Consider the following 5,990-nt stretch of genomic DNA (forward strand, 5'->3'; position numbering starts at 1 on the left):
ACTTTGCTTTCAACGTCCTTAATCTGGTCAGGTGGTGTTCCTCTTCTTCATTTAATATACAATTTAACTGGGATGGAGAACTTTATAAAGTCTTTACTTTATAAATTTTTTACATACATCTCAAATAAATGCACTTTAAAGGCAATTAAGAACTTTACCTAATGTTTTATAAATTTAATTGACCATCTATAATGTCCATATTAATTTTCCACCTTAGTTCCAACAAAATATAGATTTTAGCACATTTACAGTTTATCATTTTAAAAAATTTGTTTTTCCCCCTTACTTGAAGATTCATCTATTACTCTTAAATATTTTATCATTTTTTTCCAAAAAAACTTTTCCAGGTGTTGCTTTACCTGTGCATTTCTCCTTTATTATGCAAATAAGGCGGGCAGTGACATTTTTCTACTTTAAGACGAGACAAAATATTGGGTTAATGAAAAGACAAGGTTTTAAAACAATTTAAAGGAACCACCACTGACTAAATGGGGGCTGCATATCGATAGTGAAAAAAATATTCAAGCTCTTATCAATTAACTTGTTACTCAATATAACAATAAACTCAATAAAATAAATATATGAAAAAACAAAACAAAAAGTATTTTAACATTTAAGATAATCAGTAACAGCAGTGTGGGGCAAGGACACATGAAACAAAGGACACGGCTAATTACTGACAGGGAACACGACTAATTAATGATGGACAGCCTTTCCCGAAGCCGCTAACTCACCTGCAGTCAGCACGTCGATGCAAAACTTTGACCAAGCGTCACATATGTGCTTCTGAGTAAGTGGAACAATACAAAAATCGTGGTTGTGCTTGTATTTTCTCTTAAAAAGTTCTATAAGCGCAACCGAGTAGCAAACTGCGTTTAGCTAGCTGCATTAACCAACTCCTGCCCTCGACAGTTAGCAAGCTGTTGTTTTACGTCTCGTGTTTAAACATGCAACAGAGACACGCACTTTTAGCTCTTAATAACATGTTTTAAAAATGGATGGCATCATCAAAAAACGATAAATGCAGCTTACCTTACTTTTATGGCTCCAGCTCACTTCGCATTTAGAAAAAATGCCCCGCCGAATTTGAACGCCGTTGGGACGGATCCAGGTCTTGGTAAAATGGTATTCATCCGCGACTTTGCTTTCAACGTCCTTAATCTGGTCAGGTGGTGTTCCTCTTCTTCATTTAATATACAATTTAACTGGGATGGAGAACTTTATAAAGTCTCACATCATATTTAGTCCCTTATCAGATAAAGAGTGGCACTATTTGGATCTCGCATTAATATTGCCAGTGGTGATCAGTTTTTATAAGATCCGGTTACCATTTTAAAACTCAGCTTGTCAAGTTATGTTCACACATTTAAATGTATGTTTCACTGAACTGACCCGTTTAATAAACCGTACTGGTCAGTAGTAAACCAAGGGCAATACACATGAAGAGAGCACAGTTAGCTTTCAGCATTTAGCACTTAGTGCAACCGCGCTGTCTCAGAACTGTATAAAACAACCCTTTAAAGTGAATACATAAGAAATAAGCAAACAAGGCTGAATGTATCAGCCACACTATTCAGTCTCTTGAATTAGTAAAGCAGTCAGTTAGCTTTACAAACGTTGCAGGCCTGAAGGGACTCAGTTAGCATTCGTCCTCGGAATAGCAGCTCCAAAGATGGCGGCTCCCAGAACAACTACAAGGAATGGGTTACTCACCCCACCATGGATTACAGTTTTAAACGAACGGTAATAAAACGGCTCCAACTCCAGTCCAACAGTCCTTTCCGGTTCACGAGCGTGGTCCGGTTCTGTGGCTCCAAAAAACGTCCAGGGAAAAGTTCGTAGCTCCAACTGGTTAGTTAAAAAATAAAAGTCCACAGCAGCAAAGATCCAACCTCGTCCATGAACGGCTGCTGACCAACTGCCAGTACGTAGCAGCGGCACGTGCACCTCCAGTCCCGTTCTCACCCATCACAGCCAATCAAATTGCTTAAACTTGATTTTGCCCTTGACTGACCAGTGAGGTGGTAGAGACAAGTAAAAACGATGCATTTACTGGCCGTAGTAAATAACAGTTACTGACGAAACGCTGCATTTACTGCGTGTTTTAAACCAACTGAAAATACTTGTGCGGACTATAATGTTAAGGACTTTTACAGCGGGAAAAACCTCCAATATGTGAGTGTAAAACATTAACCAGGTTAAATAACAGGCGATTATTACTGTTTAAATGCATTGTATTTAAGAACATGTCTAAGGTGTGTAGGAGAAAAGAGCCATATAACCCGAGGCGTTACACTTGCCTTTTCATGGCTGATAGGAAAATCCGTCATAGTGGCGACTGGAACCGGGTTCTGGACCCAGTCTGGACTGGGATCAGGATCTGACCAAACACTGAGCTGAAGTAGGGAAACAGTCCCAGATTTTATGAGAGAATTAAATCTGGTAGATATCTGGAGACATTTAGAACCAGCTGAAATAATCTACTCATGACAATCAAGAACATATTTGACTATTTATTGATTCCAATCGAATTTCTCTCAAATGTAACTGATTGTTGCTATGGTAACGTGCTACTGTCAGATCACGCTCCCTGTAGTTTCATGTATTCTAACAACAGCAAAAGCCGAGATCATCCCACTTCCCAAAGCTGGAGATTTAGTTTAATAGTAATAAATAAATAAAGTTTCCTTTAAAGTTAATCACACTAAGTAACATTTAGACCCAACAGTCAAACTTTAATCAAATCAATCAGGTTGTCTGTTGTTTTGTCTCCAGCAAACTTTGCTTTAATTCTACTTTCTTTTTTCTATCTAATCATAAAAACAAAGTCAGGCTGAAAGAGAGTCATGAAACAGGAACAGCAGGTTTCCTGAGAGAAGAGGAAGTTTCCAGCTCATAGATTCATAGAAATAGTTGAAATTATTCCTTATTTCAAAGCATAAAAGTTTTAAAGAATGAAGTCTAAACATTCTGAGTAATTGAATAAGACCTAAAGTGAAATATTTAAATTAATATTGGTTTTGTAAGGACACTCAGTGGGACCCGGAAATTCAACCACACACAGGAGGAAGCAGTGAAAAAACAAGTTTAGTTAATATTCAGACTCTGGTTCAGGAAGAGTTTGTCAAACACAGCACTGAGGAGAGAGGCGAGAAGGCTGGTGATGCTCAGATAACGGAGGGTATCTTTGAAATGTTCATCTCAACTGGCCTGCAGAGCAGCAGACGGGTGGAGCAGAGGAGCTGAGGGTCTGACAACAGGGAGATGCAGGAAACCAGAGGAACAGTGGGAGCAATGAAGATCTGCACCAGGAGATCCAAAACGCAACATCCAGGGACTTTGTAGATAATCTGGCAACGAGGCAGAGACTGAGACGAGTTTAAGGTGGAACAGGTGAGCAATCAGGGTGGCAGGTGAGCTGGATGAGAGCTGAACACAGCATGGACAAGAATCAGAGCAGGTTTACTTAGAAGAAAACTGACTTTGTGGGAAAACCTACAAGTAAAACTAGTAACTGTAACTTTGGCATCAAATCATTAGAGTGATGGATTATTCTTGGTTTCTTTCCAGAACACCGTCTGAAACCCAGATGAAGATTTTAATAAGAGTATTTCATAAGTCATGGTTAAAAGACTAAAATCTTTGCACTGCAGCTTTTTTCTAAACAAACCAAGGAAGTAAAGCTGTTGGGCAAACAATGTTATCTACAATTTATCAGGTGAAGCTCGTTAAGAACAGGCGACTCATTTTGTTGGTTTCCTTCAAGCTAGTGGAAACATTTACATGAGTCATTTACTGGGGGAAGTGAACTTTTCACTTTTACTGATAGCAGTTTAAATAATATTAGGAACTATTGATACTTGAGTAGATTGACTTTGTATAAAGAAATAGACTTCAGTGATTGGAAACGTGAGATTATTAAACTTCTGCAACATATCAGCAAATGTTTATGCAAATCTGAGCATAAACATTGATCAGCATTTTCTGTATGTGAGTTTTTACATCATTAGTTTTTTATATTAATAAGCAAAATCAGCATTTGATCTGAAGGTTGTTTATGTATCCATATTAAATCAAATGCCTTCCCAAAGCCATCTAAAGTCCTGTGGAGCTGGATGTGATGGTTCCTGTTTCTGCAGAGGTCACCAGAGTGCATGCTGGGATCTCCTGAGCTGCTCTCAGCTCTGGAAACGAGTCGTTGATGACACACTTCCCAAGATTCGTGTCCAGGTTGAACCAAGGATGAGCTTCATGAAGGATTTTGTTCAAGGTGAAGAAGATCCTGCATGTTTTTAATCCATATGTTGTTCAGTTGGATGCGCTCACATGCACATGACTCCTCTTCACATCCTGTCATTTGCAACAAGCAGCCAGTTTGATGCTGCATTAAAGGGACATTGAGTCACATTGTTTGGGGGGATTTGTATCGATGATATTTGGGTGATTGAGACGAGAAAAAACACAGTTAGTTGTTGAAATAATGAATGATTGAGCAACAGCCTGTGGCTTTAATATAATAATCAGCTGACAGCAGGTTGGATCGTTGCTGTTTCTCCTTTAACTGGACAACCATCAACAGTCCAATCAGGCTTAGACAGCAAATAAGGTGAACAATTATTTTAGGCCACTTATTGTGAAAAAGTGATTTCTTCAGAATATGCTTGAGCTTTTATTGTTTTTCTACTTGTAGGACCAAAGATGCTGTTGCCATGACGCCTGCTGTCCTGCCTTGTCTCTCAGTTGTCCTCCAGGACGATGACAGGCTTCTACAATGTCTCTGCTATGTTTTGCTTTTCTGCTTGTCAAAAATCTAAACTTTCATCTGTTTTTAACTTGTGCTTTTCTTATTATCCCCAGGATTCAGACGCCATGGCGACTTCATCCTGGTTCATGTGGGGTCACTGACTGTTATGTTAAGTTTATCATTTTGTTCAGATAAAATGTTGAATCATGTGAACTTAAGGTCTTTCGTTGTGTTTACTTAACTTATTAAGGCAACTGGTTTCCTAGATTCTGCTAAGTAAACTGTTCATGTAAGATGGACTAACTTGATGTAGTCGAGTTAAGAAGAGGATCATTTACTTGATATTTCTAAGTTGAAACAAATTCACTAAACTAAGTTAAATTAACTCGACACAATTAAGTTCACACAACAAGGTGTTAAGGAAACAAAACATAAGAATAGTAGTTAAACTTACTCACATTTTTCAGTGCAATCCACAATTTTTAAGTAAAGTCAACTTGTCAAGGTTTACAGTGCATAGAGATGAATGAATAGAACAGATCCCAGTTTCTATAAGCAGGTCAAACCAGTAACAAACTGTATTACATGGAAAATGTCTCATTAAGTTTCATCAGCATCAAATCAACCAACCAGCTGCACTGTAAAACATTTGAAGGTGGTTTAACTTGAAAATAAAAATCCACCTGCTGCCTTGAAAATGTAATTTAAGTCAACAAGAAATTTGTTTTGGTTTTAACTCAAGTTCATGAAGTTGATTCAACAACTAGAGACAAGTTGTCTAAACATTGTTTTTTAAGTTCATTAATCTTGAATTTTCAGTTTTAACTTAAAGCTGCAATTTAAACCAAATAATTATTTCACAATATGTAATAAAAAACTGTCGTCACCTGGTGAAAGAGCAAACATTTCTCTATTGTTTCACTCAAAATATCAAGTTAAAATAAGTTTATTTTACTTTAGATTAATTTAAATCCTTGTTTGAACCTGAATGAATAAAATGTCTGATGTGATGATGAATTTTATTAAACATGACAATGAATTGAGCTCAGAAACATTTAGTGTGAACAGAACATTTTCCTCCACTTTCATTCAGTTCACAACTCAAGTTTATCATCAGGATTCTGTAAATTAAATATTTTCATAGTATATTTCAATCATTCTGTTTATACGGTTTAGGCTCCTGAAAAGGAGAAATTACTTGTTAGAGAAAATATTAATATTTACGATTGATCTGAGTTCATTAATA

The 5,990-nt window shown here is 37.1% G+C and overlaps 1 long non-coding RNA gene across 3 annotated transcripts; it reads left to right on the top strand.

Annotated features, from left to right (window-relative positions):
• The first annotated feature begins 1,382 nt into the window (after positions 1-1,382).
• Positions 1,383-4,957, top strand: LOC145553964 (uncharacterized). 3 transcript variants are annotated; one of them, XR_014090026.1, is made up of 5 exons: positions 1,383-2,175; positions 3,217-3,393; positions 4,092-4,270; positions 4,691-4,773; positions 4,858-4,957. It is a non-coding gene; the product is annotated as an uncharacterized LOC145553964 (long non-coding RNA). The 3 variants fall into 3 exon arrangements; XR_014090024.1 differs by having other exon boundaries at positions 4,140-4,270; XR_014090025.1 differs by lacking the exon at positions 4,691-4,773 and having other exon boundaries at positions 4,140-4,270.
• Positions 4,958-5,990: the final 1,033 nt, after the last annotated feature.

Source organism: Poecilia reticulata, chromosome 12 (assembly GCF_904066995.2).
Source record: "Poecilia reticulata chromosome 12, P_reticulata-male-v2, whole genome shotgun sequence".
NCBI lineage: Eukaryota > Metazoa > Chordata > Actinopteri > Cyprinodontiformes > Poeciliidae > Poecilia > Poecilia reticulata.